Here is a 13,898-nt window from a genome sequence, read left to right on the forward strand (position 1 = left end):
TAGTTTTGTGGTGTATCGTAAATTATACCATAGCTTTAGTTGAAACTCCCGGCAATTACCTCACGAGACGAAGTCGAGTGAGGTTGCCGAGGGGTTTCAACAAAAGCTATGGTATAATTTATGAAACACCACAAAACTATCCAAAATATATGAAATATCTGTTTTAACCTATCGCATATATTGCTGTTTAAAAATGTGTATTTCATATATTTTTGTTAGTTTTTACTTTAAAAATTCTTTTATAAGAATCAGTCAAATTACCCTTTTTGGATCTTACACATTAAGCTCCACCTCCTTTCTGAAATAAGCACAGGCTTCTGAAACAGCGGAAACATCAGTTAGACAAGATTTTTCCACAGCGATGGATGCACATCTACATTGGTGACTGGTAACGTCAAAAGAAATTGGATGTTCTGCATATGGCTGCAAGAGATATTTTAAAAGCTTTTCGGAACCCCAGATTAAAAGTTGAACTGCAAAGGGTTAGTGATTTTATTTTATCAAAATGTTAAATGTTCGAAATGTTTAAATTTTCATTGTTGATTAATTTTATAATTCTGTGGAAATTTGAATACCAAAGAATCTTTTGGTGAGTTTGGATGAATAATTCCACGTTTTTATTTGTACCAGAACCCCAGGTCGACGCATTAATTAACAGGGAATTCAAAATGTCCACGATTAAAATCGCATGCGATGTATATTCTAGATAATTTAAACAAAATGTTCAGCTTCATTTTAAGGAACCTTTCTATTTTAATTCTCAAACATAATTGTTATTACTTAAGCAACCTCGTTAACAGTTTGGATTTATATCAAATCGGATGAGAATCCAGGATTTTTAAAGGGGGAGGGGTCTAGCAGGTCAACATTTAAGGTAAAACTATATTTAAAAAAAGGACTACGCATCTACCATACATGAAGCTCCTTGAAAATGGCGTGCCTTCCGCTCCTTTCTCCCCAAAAATATGTGCCTCGGCAATTTTAAACCCTTTTACCAAATATATTCAGTCGTGTAGCTGTACAATGGAGGCTATGGGACTACAATGGAGGCTATGGGACTACGCTCTAAGTAGACATCAGATTCTGAATCATCGAAAAACAACTTATATTTTCATGTATAATTTGATAATTAAATTTTAACACATTTATACCTTTTTTTAAATTTGATCTTGACAATTTTTTGTTTATTTGAAAATATAGGGACAGTGGAGTTGGTGTACGTGGGTTCGATTCCCACCCTAGGCATTCATTTATATCGGCTGGTGCAAAGCGGGCAGTTTAGCTTAGTGGCCCCACATTGACTCTGTTGTGCATGTCAATTTAAAAATTCAGGCGGCCTCCTTTAGGTCTTGCCATCTGTGTTTTTCTTTTCGAAAATCATGCACAACAAAACCATGGTATAATTGTGAAAATTATACCATAGATAGCTATGGTATAATTTTCGGTTATTGAGATTTATACACTTGTTGCATTCCCATAGGTTACATTGTACAGCTATAGGTTAAGGCATATTAATTCATGTGTGTGTTCTCCTGACTAAATTCAACTTATATTTGTAAATAGTGTACATATTATGTTTTCTGTAATTTTTAATTGTGCTATTTATTACATGTAACTTGTGTATACCATTGTATTGACGAAGGTTTGTCAGAATAAAGATATATATATATTATGTAGAATTTTTCAGGGATTATGTAGAATCACTAAAATCATTAGTGGTTATACAGATTCCCTGAAAATTGCCAGTGATTTCACATAATCACTGATAATTTTAATTAGTATTCTACAAATTCCCTAATATGATTTCAGTGATTATCAATAATCAAAAGCTCCAAAGATGATGAAACAAATTAACATAGACAAATTATCATTTTTTTCTTATTCCTTGAAAGTTTAAGTAAACATGCAGTTTTCATTCCTGATCTACTATTTGATTCTTAAGTGATGAGTTTTTTCCTTTATATTTTATCCAAGTGTTGAACCTCATTATGCTACAGTAACTAACAAATAAGCTCGGCACAGGCACAGGTGTTGCTTGGGTTGAAGAAAACGTATGCTCAAAAGTTAATGCAAATTGCAGAGGAAAAACAACATATATCTCAAACCAATTCAACAAGTGGTTCCAGGAAAGGGAGATCCTTGCCATATAGCAATGGACTCCTGCTCGGATCTTTTATACAAGAAATCAGTTTGAGGTTGCTGATTTCCCTTCATAGGTACCTTCAAATGTTTGTGCTGAAAACTCTATTTCTCTGAGACGTGCCGTAAAATATGATTGGATATGGAGGACAAGGTTTTTTAAATGTTGATATTGTGGTAAAAACAAATATGAATTTAATAGATATACATGTAAAAAAACAGGACAAATGTGTAATAGTCGATGCCATCCAAATCTAGTTTGTAAATAAAATGTTTATTTTTAAAATATTGTGCATAAAACTAACATTTATCAAAAAGATTGTACGCGTAAAAATAGTTTTGATGACAATTTCAGTTTAATTCATATCTCAACGTAAAAACAATTGCTAAAACAATACGATAAAAAAATCATTATGCCATTTAATCATGTTAATATTTTAATACTAACTTCATCAACCCGCCCTTGTGGGCTCACCTGATATTATTAATACTGATACAGTAAATATCAAAAAGGGCTCGCTTGATATTATTGCTGATAAAGTCAGTATTAAAAACAAAACATCAATTATTCAATATATATTTTGCTTATCATTTAATTATATTGTGCTTATCATTTAATTATGCCATTTAATCATGTTAATATTTTAATACTAACTTCATCAACCCGCCCTTGTGGGCTCGCTTGATATTATTAATACTGATACAGTAAATATCAAAAAGGGCTTGCTTGATATTATTGCTGATAAAGTCAGTATTAAAAACAAAACATCAATTATTCAATATATATTGTGCTTATCATTTAATTATGCCATTTAATCATGTTAATATTTTAATACTAACTTCATCAACCCGCCCTTGTGGGCTCGCTTGATATTATTAATACTGATACAGTAAATATCAAAAAGGGCTCGCTTGATATTATTAATACTGATACAGTAAATATCAAAAAGGGCTTGCTTGATATTATTGCTGATAAAGTCAGTATTAAAAACAAAACATCAATTATTCAATATATATTTTGCTTATCAATTAATTATATTGTGCTTATCATTTAATTATATTGTGCTTATCATTTAATTATATTGTGTTTATCATTTCTATATTTTTGTGTCTTTCATATTATAGTATTAATGAATGGGTGTTTTTATAATGGCCCTGTTATATGTCCAAGGTCTGTTATAATGGTCGAGGAAGTCTTTAATGGCCCGACGCAACGCCGAGGGCCATTACAGACATCCGAGGCCATTATTACTGACCGAGGAATTTCTAATCCCTGAAAATTTTAGGGATTCTACATAATCCCTGATTATACAAATTCACTGTAACATATATAAGTGTTAAAACAGACCTATTAGTGTTAAAGCTATAATGGTCAAAACAGATATATCTAGTGTTAAACGGCAGATCTATTAATGCCCAGTTTGTCTGTTTTAATCCCAGTTAGTTTTTTTAAATAAAGTTAATAAATTAAGTTGTAAAGAGTATAATACCTTTTTGTATTTTATTTAATTTAGTAACCAACAACCAACATTAAAGAACCATATATATATATAGGGATCACTGTTCATCCTGTTTTTCAACACATAACTTCTTTCAACTAAATATTTTGGATATTTGGTATATTTAAAGCTTTATCATGATAAAGTACAAATTATTTTTTTCAAACTAAACTGTCATTAAAAGAGTAATAAGTACATTAAGTTGGAAGCAACACATTCACTTTTGTTCAGTTGGTTAATAAATGTATTAAGAAATGGGTGTTTGTATAATGGCCCTGTTATATGTCCTCGATCAGTAATAATGGCCTCGGATGCCTGTAATGGCCCTCGGCGTTGCCTCGGGCCGTTACAGACTTCCTCGACCATTATTACAGACCTTGGACATATAACACCTGGCCATTATAAAAACACCCATTCATTAATACTATAGTAACATGTTACTAATCAGACAAAGGGAAATAACTCAATTTAACTGTAACACATTATCAAATTTTATTTCCTCCGTGACTTCACTAGTCTTAAAATACCACCACCAAATCTTGTGCAATGCGATATGTATCATGCTTATATGTGTATCAGCTCTCGACAGTAAAATTTAAAATTTAAAGTTTTGAATTTGAAATGTCACTGTCTTTAGTGGATACAATACCATAGAAGACTTGAAACAGTAGTAGAATCTCCTTACTACGAAAGCCTTTTAGGGCCATGCTAAAATTTGATATAACATAATGAGATTATCAATTTGATATTACAGATTATAATTATTTAGTATAACAATTCATAAACTTGATATAACAAAAAAAGGAAATGTGATATGTCAAATTACTTATGATTGGATTGGGATTATCCCCGACCCCTTCTCTATTTGACATACAGAATATATAAGTGAAATGCTTAAACTGTGTAGAGAGATAGACCTAAATGTTTTTCCATTGCTCATGATCTGAAACCCTTATTCTATATATACAACGTTGTTAAGGTGTTCAGATTATACTCCTGTGGTCTTTTTTTTTTAACAAAAATTGAAAGTCCACAATTATTCATAATCTCACACGTTTTTTTTTAAATTTTGAATAAAAATTCCAAATACAAAATATACGTGAAAACAAAATTATTTAAGACAAAAGGAACATGCCAGGCTTTTTTAAGAAGGAAAAGCACTTTTTTATCCTTGTATGTTCCTATGTTCCTTATGGGTGTACACCTCTGAGGAGCCAAACATTACTAGAAATAAACTTTTTTTTTAATCTGATTTTTGGGTTTCTAAGACTGTAACAAAATAATTGGTGAAGAAAAAATCATACGGTGGTGCACTTCTTTTGTTGCTACCGCCCTTTGAAAATGCCAAATTTTGATGATTGTCCCCTTTTTCATTGATTTTTACCTATTTTTGGGCTATTATAATGAAAAAATGAAAAATCACAGTTCTACAATTAAACCTTTTTTTTTCATACTTTGTATAAAGATGAAGTGGACCAATCTTAATAAATTTTACTTACAAAAACTATAAGTAGGTGTTAATATAAGTAAGTTTTATCATATTCTGACGCTTTTTTGTGTAAAATTTACCATGCTGTCAATTTTGTATTTTTGTGATTTTTCTCAGTTTTAAGAACAAAATGCATATTATTTCTACCTTTTTGTTATAAATGATTGAAAAAAAACATACCTAAGAAATTTTAAAAGACCAAAATGATATGGGATGTACATGATTCTTGTAAAATCATTTTTTGTATCCCTCACCTATTTTCTCAAAATTTTGGCTAAAAATACTGACTTGATAGGTCGTAAAATTTGAAAACTGGACTACTCAAAATCTATTCATTGTAAATACACAATTTTTTCACAGATTTATGTTTGATTATAATATTTTTAAAATTCACTGATATTTTCCACTTGTATCACATGTTTTCGAAATAATTCAAGAACGAGACTTAAACGAGACTTAATGAGATTGAAAAGTCAGAAGAATACATCCTTAAAACACCAACATCTCAATAGAACTCTTCGTTTCGCTTTGACTTGAAAATATGCAATGTAAATTGATCAAATAGACCCTCCCCTTTTCTCTCTTATATTTGTTCGTTCTAAGGTACCAGGTTCCATATGCAAAATTGAGAAACTAGTCCCGAAAACTGTCTTAAAGGGAAAAGGGGAGGAGGATTGGTTATAGAAACATTAAACCTGAGTTTTGAAAATGCATTAGATATTTGTCACTGGACGTCAGATGAACAATCAATTAATATACGAAATGCGCAAGTTCGGGTTATGCAACTTTTAATTAATCATTATTATGATAAAATCATACTATTTGTAGACCAATTCATAGGATTCAAAGGAGGTTAGGCATAAGCTTAATATTGTCTCATGGAATGTAAATAGATCATTAAAAAATAAGCTTGAAAATGCAGATTTTGTTCAAAATTTTGTAAAGAATGATATTGTTTTCTTATCTGAATGTTGGATTGATGAAAATACTGATATAAATGATGAAATTTTTGGTAATAAATTTTTAATCAATTGTTATCCAAGAAAAAAAGGTAAAGGTGGTGGAATGGTCCTCTTGTACAACAAATCATTGCAAAAGCATATAGAAATATTGAAAGTTTCTCATGATACTGTTATATGGGTAAAGGTGGACAAAACTTTATTTTTTGATAAAAGCAATGATGTTTATATATGTTTTGTATATGTACCCCATGAAAATAACATTTTTTATGACAAATATGATGTTGATATTTATGACTGTCTTACTGAAGACATCGCAAGTTACAGCAGTTTAGGCCCTGTTGCTGCTATTGGTGATTGGAACAGTCGAATAGGTATTAAACCAGATTTTATACAAAACGATGAACTTAACATCACGGTTAAAAATACCATTGATAATTTTATCAGCTATGATAGTGATGACGAAGAACAGGTTCGATTTTCTGAGGATAAAACAGTAAACAATTTCGGAAGGAAACTATTACGTCTTTGCCAATCTACTGGACTCCGGGTATGTAATGGTCGATCAATTAGTGACAAAATAGGAAAATTAACGTTTTATAACCATTTGGGATCTAGTGTTATTGATTATGCATTGATACATAAAAACTATTTATATCTTGTAAATGAATTTGCTGTTATGGACTTTAATATGTGGTCTGATCATGCACCGGTTCGTTTAACGCTTGAAATAGCCGATACTGGTATACAAACATTCAATTCAAGTGATGATAATATTTTTCACAGCACATACAGATGGGATCCGGACAAAATTACGGAAATGAAAACTAGTTTGATTAGTCATATGGACACAATGAGCAGTAACGTTGAGCAAATGGTGTGTACAGAACAAAGTATTGAGAATACTGTTATAAAACTTACTGAAACATTGAATACTGTCTTCAAACCATTTTGTGAAAAACGTTATTGTATTAAAAGGAATGCTACGAACATTAAAAGCAATAAAAACTCACTGCCAAATAAACCATGGTTCGACGATAGATGCAAAGAACTGTATTATATATATCATTGTAATATTAGGCGTTTCAATAGGAACAGAAATAATTTGAATCGCCAAATTCTGATCGAGTCAAAAAAGAACTACAAATCGTATGAAAATCGCGTTAAACGAAACTACTTGAGATATGAAGGAAACCAAATTGACTATTGGCGAAAACATAATCCGAAACAGTTTTTTGATGTATTCAAAAAAGGAAAGAAGAACACTAATTGTAATTTAAAGTCGTCAGATTTTTATAATCATTTCAAAAACCTAACTGCTGAAACCAGTTCTAATATAACCGATGATGTTGAAGCTGATAACCAAGAATGTGTGTATAACGAACTTGATGCGTCTATTACTCAAGAAGAAGTATGTAAAATTTTGTTGAAGTTAAAATGTAACAAATCGCCAGGTGCTGACAATTTGTTAAATGAGTATTTTATACATTTTAAAGACATTCTCGTACCCTTAATTGTGCAATTGTTTAATGTAATTTTTGAAACTGGATATATGCCGAAACAGTGGTGTAAAGGAATACTTATTCCTGTGCATAAAAAAAATAATGTAAATGTTACTGATAATTATAGAGGTATAACACTAAGCAGTTGTTTCTGCAAACTTTTTACTACTATTATTAATGAAAGGCTTACATTGTGGGCTAACGAAAATGACATTTTAACTGATGCTCAGTTTGGGTTTCGACCCGGTCATGGCACAACTGATGCTATTTTTGCCTTACAATCAATTATTACTAAATATTTGGGATTGAAGAAAAAACTTTATTGTTGTTTTATAGACTATAAAAGTGCTTTTGACAACTTGAATAGAAATTTTTTATATTATAAGCTTGCAAAATGTGGTATAAGTGGTAAACTTTTTTCAATTATTAAATCTTTATATGATAATTCTATGAGCTGTGTAAAATTTAAAGGTGAATTTTCTGACATATTTTCTGTAGAAAAAGGAGTATTGCAAGGGGAACCATTATCACCTATACTATTTTCAATGTTTTTAAATGATTTTGAAAATGAGTTTATTAATAGCTTATGTCTACCAGTAGACATAAAAGAACTTTCATTGTTTTTATTGATGTATGCAGATGACACTGTTATATTTTCCGAAACTATTGATGGGTTGCAAAATATGTTGAATTCACTACATAATTATTGTAAAAAGTGGAAACTTATTGTAAACACAAGCAAAACTAAGGTGGTTGTTTTCAGAAACGGTGGTAAATTACGAAGCGATGAAAAATGGTTTTATAATGGCGAAATTATTGAAGTTGCTGATCATTATTTGTATCTGGGTGTTATGTTATATTACAATGCAAAGTTTAATCAAACTCAGTTAAATATTGCTGCCAAAGGCAGAAAATGTTTATCAATGTTGTATGGTAAAATAAAACATATGTGTTTAAATGTACAAACAAAATTGTATTTATTTGATGTCTATGTATCACCTGTTTTATTATATGGAAGTGAAATATGGGGTTTTCATAATGCATCTGATATAGAAAAACTTCATATAGAATTTTGTAAAAATATTTTGACTGTTAAAAAATCCACTGCTACCGCAGTGGTTTATTCTGAGTTGGGAAGATTTCCTTTATTGATATCTCGGAAAGTAAAAATATTAAAATATTGGATTCGTCTATTACGGACGAGAAATTATATTCTTAATGCTATATATAATGATATGTATGATGAGTGTGAATCAGGAAATAAGTCATCATGGGTTAATAATGTTAAATGTATGTTACTTAGCCTAGGTTTTGGACATGTGTGGTATGCACAGAATGTTGTATGCGAAGAAGCATTGATTATTTTATTCAAACAAAGGCTTATTGACCATTTTCTTCAAGAAAGAAATATGTTTTTCGATTCATCATCAAAATGTACTATCTATAAACACCTTGTGGATAATGTTCAATTGCAGTTTTATTTGACAAAAAATTTAAGTCCACAATGTATTAGATTTTTAACTAAGTATAGACTGTGTTCTCACAAATTGAATATTGAATATGGTAGATTCATTAAAAAAGCAAAAAATGAAAGATTATGTATCTTATGTAACCAGGGTGACATCGAGGATGAGTTTCATTTTATTTTAAAATGTCCAAAATATGAAAATATTAGAAAAATGTATATAAAAAGGTATTATTATACAAATGCATCTGTTTTTAAATTAGTTCAATTATTGTCAACAAAGAATGTTTCGGAATTATCTAATTTAGGAAAATATCTGAAATACGCCACAGATATAAAATTTTCATGACAACCTTCTGAATGATTTATACTATGTAGTCTTGCCTCCTATTGTATTTAAAATGTTCTGTTATGATATACATGTACATATTTATGATATACCTATAAGCTGTATTGCTTTTGGTTTGAAATAAACAAACATTTTGACATTAGACCAATTCACAATTTGTTATATCAAATTGATAATTTGATTGTTAATAATTTGTTATATCAAAATAAAAATTTGTTATATCAAATTGATAATTTAATTGTTAATAATTTGTTATATCAAAATAAAAATTTGTTATATCAAATTGATAATTTAATTGTTAATAATTTGTTATATCAAATTAAAAATTTGTTATATCAAATTAAAAATTTGTTATATCAAATTAATAAATCAAATTAATAACTTGTTACATCAAATTAATAATTTGTTATAGAAGAAAAGAAGAAGAAGAATTGTTTATTATAGTGCAACCTGAATATAAAGTATATCGTTACATTAAATACATAATATAAAACTTCAGCCAGCCAAATAAGCTTACGACGAGTTCTGATATGATAGTTTGTGGTTAGAAAGAAGCTCACATAGTTTATCAGTGTCAGAAAGACCAGATATATCACGGAATGTTACACAAATATTTTCAAACAGTTTGTTTCTTTTCTCTGTATATTTTGGACAGTGGATCAAAAAGTGTATTTCGTCCTCAAGTTTGTATCGCACATTTTACAAGTTCTGCGTTCTACTGGAATGTTTCTCAGTATTTCGTCCCTTTACGATTTCTAAAGGAAATGTCCCACAACGCATACGTGAAATAGAAGATCGCTGACTTCTAGTTCAGCAACGTTTTAGAAAAGTTTCTGTTGCAAATTCTGTTTTAAAATGTTTGTACGTTCTCAGTTTACGCATTTGCTGAATATTGTTTAACCAAGATTGTTTATGTTCGTTTTCTAAATGCGTTTTCTCAGAATCGATTAAGTATGGCGTTATAATGTGTTGATTCTCTAGAAATAGTATATCGTTGAGTCCGCATGAATCAAACAGTTTCTTTGCGTGATTGAACGATATCTGGTAGACACATTTTGATCCCACAAGAAAACTTTACGACATATTCTAGTGTCAGGTAATTTAACTAGTCTACAATAAAGACGCACAATATTGACCTGAATTCTATGATGAATCGGATACCATCCCATATCTCCAGTGATTGCTGGTATCGGCATTGTTATAGCAAATTGATTATCTGTTATATCAAATAAATAATTTGTTATATCAAAATTGAAAATCTGTTATATCAACTTGATAATTTGTTATATCAAATTGAGACTGTTATATCAAATTAATAATTTGTTATATCAAATTAATAATTTGTTATATCAAATTTATAAAAATAAATAAGCATGGCCTTAAAAGGCTTTTTTTTTCGACCCTGCAAAAGATGGTAAAATAAACAAACTGTCGAGTTTCACTTGATATGGTCCACTTATGTACACAGTTTAAATCACCAATTACTGTCACGTATGATCTTTTGTCAATTTATTGTCCATGTCAATCAAAAAGCTTACTTCAAGTATTACCATGTAACAGTGTTCGTCCATACAAATTTTAAACTAATTAAGTCATCTTCAGATATTTTGGAAAATTTAGTATTCACCCAAAAAACCGGTTTGGCCATAACATAAAAATTTACAATTTTCAGTATATATATTATGTTAATTCAAATAGGTTTAATGTTTTAGAAAAATAAAAACTTAACATGATTTTCCAGTGCACCTTTTTTCATTCCTCCAGAAGGTACCAAAATAAACTAGGTTGAGAAAGAGGTTTGAGATCTTCACCACAGGTAATTATTGAAGTGAGCTGTTTTGTTTGACATGGACAATAGATGGACAATAGATGTCAGACAATAATTGGTGATTAAAACTGTGTACGAAGTGGACCATATCAAGCAAAACTCAACTGTTTGTTAATTTTATATACTTCTGCAGTGACGAAAAAAATTGCACTGCAAAATCCAGTTCAGTTATGAATTGTTTGAATCATACAATGCATTTGAATTATAGATATCTTGATAAAGGCAACAGTAGTATACCGCTGTTCAAACTCATAAATCCATGGACAAAAAACAAAATCGGGGTAACAAACTAAAACTGAGGGACACGCATAAATATAAGAGGAGAACAACGACACAACACTACAATGTAACTAACACACACAGAAACGGACCAAGCATCAGACAAAATCCCACGAGAATAACAAATATAACTAGGGCATGCCATGCCTTTAAACTTTTCCAGATGCACAGGTTTGTCTGTACTCATCTAGTAAATTTTGAGGTGAAAATGTAGCCATTTTAGCCAAAGGGTCCACATGAACCTTAAGTATCTTTAAATGAACTTATGTTCCCATAGTTTAGGACTTTATTCATTTTACTTTTTAGGTTGAAAAATACAGAGAAAGTTTATATGTTTCTGTCATCAATATATTGAAACCTTAATGCAAATCCGTATAACTGCATAAAGGAAATATACCCGAACTGTTTTAGAATTGTACTTACTTTATCTGTGTTTCCATATTTTCCCAAGAAATGGTAGTATATTAGTTTCATGTGCATGGCGGATGAATTATATCGTATCATACGTATGAAAGTATAAATAGACGTGTAACCGGTTTGATGAACCCGGGTAATAAATTAGGTCGACTCGATTTGGAAGTATCGACAACAGCTTTGACATTCGCCAGTATACACGTAATTTTGTTAGCTGTTATTTTCGAAATCTTCCATAGCATTTACGTTGATAATATCTGAAACTGAGGAGGACACATTGGGCTTATTTGAACACTCTAGAACAAGGGCGGATCCAGCCATTTTAAAAGGGGGGGGGGGGTTCCAAACCCAGGATAAAGGGGGGGTTCCAACTATATGTCCCCATTCAAATGCATTGATCGGCCAAAAAAAAAGGGGGGGTCCAACCCCCGGAACCCCCCTCTGGATCCGCCACTGTAGAAGTTCTCTGGTATCACTGTAAAAACAGCGTTTAGATTTGAAACGCATCTACAACATGTTTAGGAAAGCGTTTAGGATCTAAACGGATATTAACGTAAACACATTGAAACCTAAACGTGTTTAGAATTTAAACGTGTTCCAAGGTAATTATCAGTGAATGTTATCAGTAAACTAAACATTAAATGGCATCTAAACACTTCTGAAACACTTTCCTAAACACCTAAACACATTATAATACTCCAGTACTGGTTTCACATTTTTACTAGATGTTTCTACATATGTGTGCCAAAACTTGTTCCTGTGAAAAAAGTTCCAATGGAACTAATATCACAGAAAATGTGTTCTAGGAGAACTTTTTTCACAGATGATTTCTGTATAATTTGTTCAATCTCTATAAAATAAGTTCCACACATTACCTGTTGAAATAAGTACCGGGTTGGTGAAAATTTTTCCTAACCTGGTGAAATAAGTTCCGGATTTATGAGATTTATTCCTTACCTGGTGAAATAAGTTATGGGTTTGTGAGATTTGTTCCATTGGCAAATAAGTTCATTGTCTGAAATATGTTCAACTGGTTAAACAAGTTATCTTATATACTGAGCATTTATCATCAGTGAGTTTAAAGTTATCATTCAAGTGCATTATAATAATAAGTATTATCATGATTATAACAAAAATGTAAGAAGTATAAAAAGTTTAAATCATCCAATTCGGATCCAGTGGAGTATAGCAAATGTTTAATTATATACTCCTTTGAAATATATCAAAATGTGTCTGTTGAACCAGAAAAGAGTGGAATAAGACATATTGCAGAACAAAAGTATAGTTTTAGATGCACACATGTACTTATTTGTTTGAAAAGGAAAAAGTGACTGATCAATAATATCAAAAGACAAGCAAATGTTTCGCTGTGCAATATGTTGCAAAAGGACTTATTTTCTGTGAAATTATTCATTGATTTCTATAAAATATGTGCATCGTCATACAAAACTAATATCACAGGAACTTTTAAAACTTTTTAAAACTCTTAATAAATATTAATTACATTCCAGCTTCTTTGTGCTAACAGGGGTGATCTGAGCCGGATCACCCCTACCAGATTTCTGGCATTTCTGTGGGGAACAAAATACCAGGAAAATAGAAAAAAAATACAAGAAAGAGCGCTTCGATTTATTTATGAAGACCATCAGAGCTCATACGAAACACTCCTGCAGATTTCGAACCTTCCATCATTAAAAACTCGTAGAATGCGCTCAATTGCCTTGGAGACCTTTAAAATAATTAATAAAAAATGTCCTTTATTTATTCAAGATTTAGTTGTAATAAAAAACAGTTCATATAATTTCAAGTACATGTATATAAACACTGCTGAGGTACCTAGACCTAGAACCTCCAGTTATGGTAAAAGATCCTTTAGATTTGAGGCAGCACAAGTATGGAACTCACTTCCTAATGAGGCTAGACTCATGACTTCTTTTGACCAGTTTAGGAATTATATAAATTCCTGGTGTGGGGG

General features: G+C 30.7%; 1 protein-coding gene across 2 annotated transcripts in view; it reads right to left on the bottom strand.

Moving 5' to 3' along the window:
• The window catches only part of LOC143048979 (putative 37.6 kDa protein in cld 5'region), a 41,283-nt gene extending 29,269 nt beyond the window's left edge, over positions 1–12,014 (bottom strand). The window contains exon 1 of one of the 2 annotated variants that reach the window (XR_012969997.1): positions 11,933–12,014. The gene's annotated coding sequence lies outside the window, so the exon portion shown is untranslated. The remainder of the gene's footprint in view (positions 1–11,932) is intronic. The other variant, XM_076222819.1, reaches the window with a different exon arrangement.
• Between the last annotated feature and the right edge of the window lie 1,884 nt (positions 12,015–13,898).

This window comes from Mytilus galloprovincialis, chromosome 1, assembly GCF_965363235.1.
Source record: "Mytilus galloprovincialis chromosome 1, xbMytGall1.hap1.1, whole genome shotgun sequence".
In the NCBI taxonomy this organism is placed as follows: domain Eukaryota; kingdom Metazoa; phylum Mollusca; class Bivalvia; order Mytilida; family Mytilidae; genus Mytilus; species Mytilus galloprovincialis.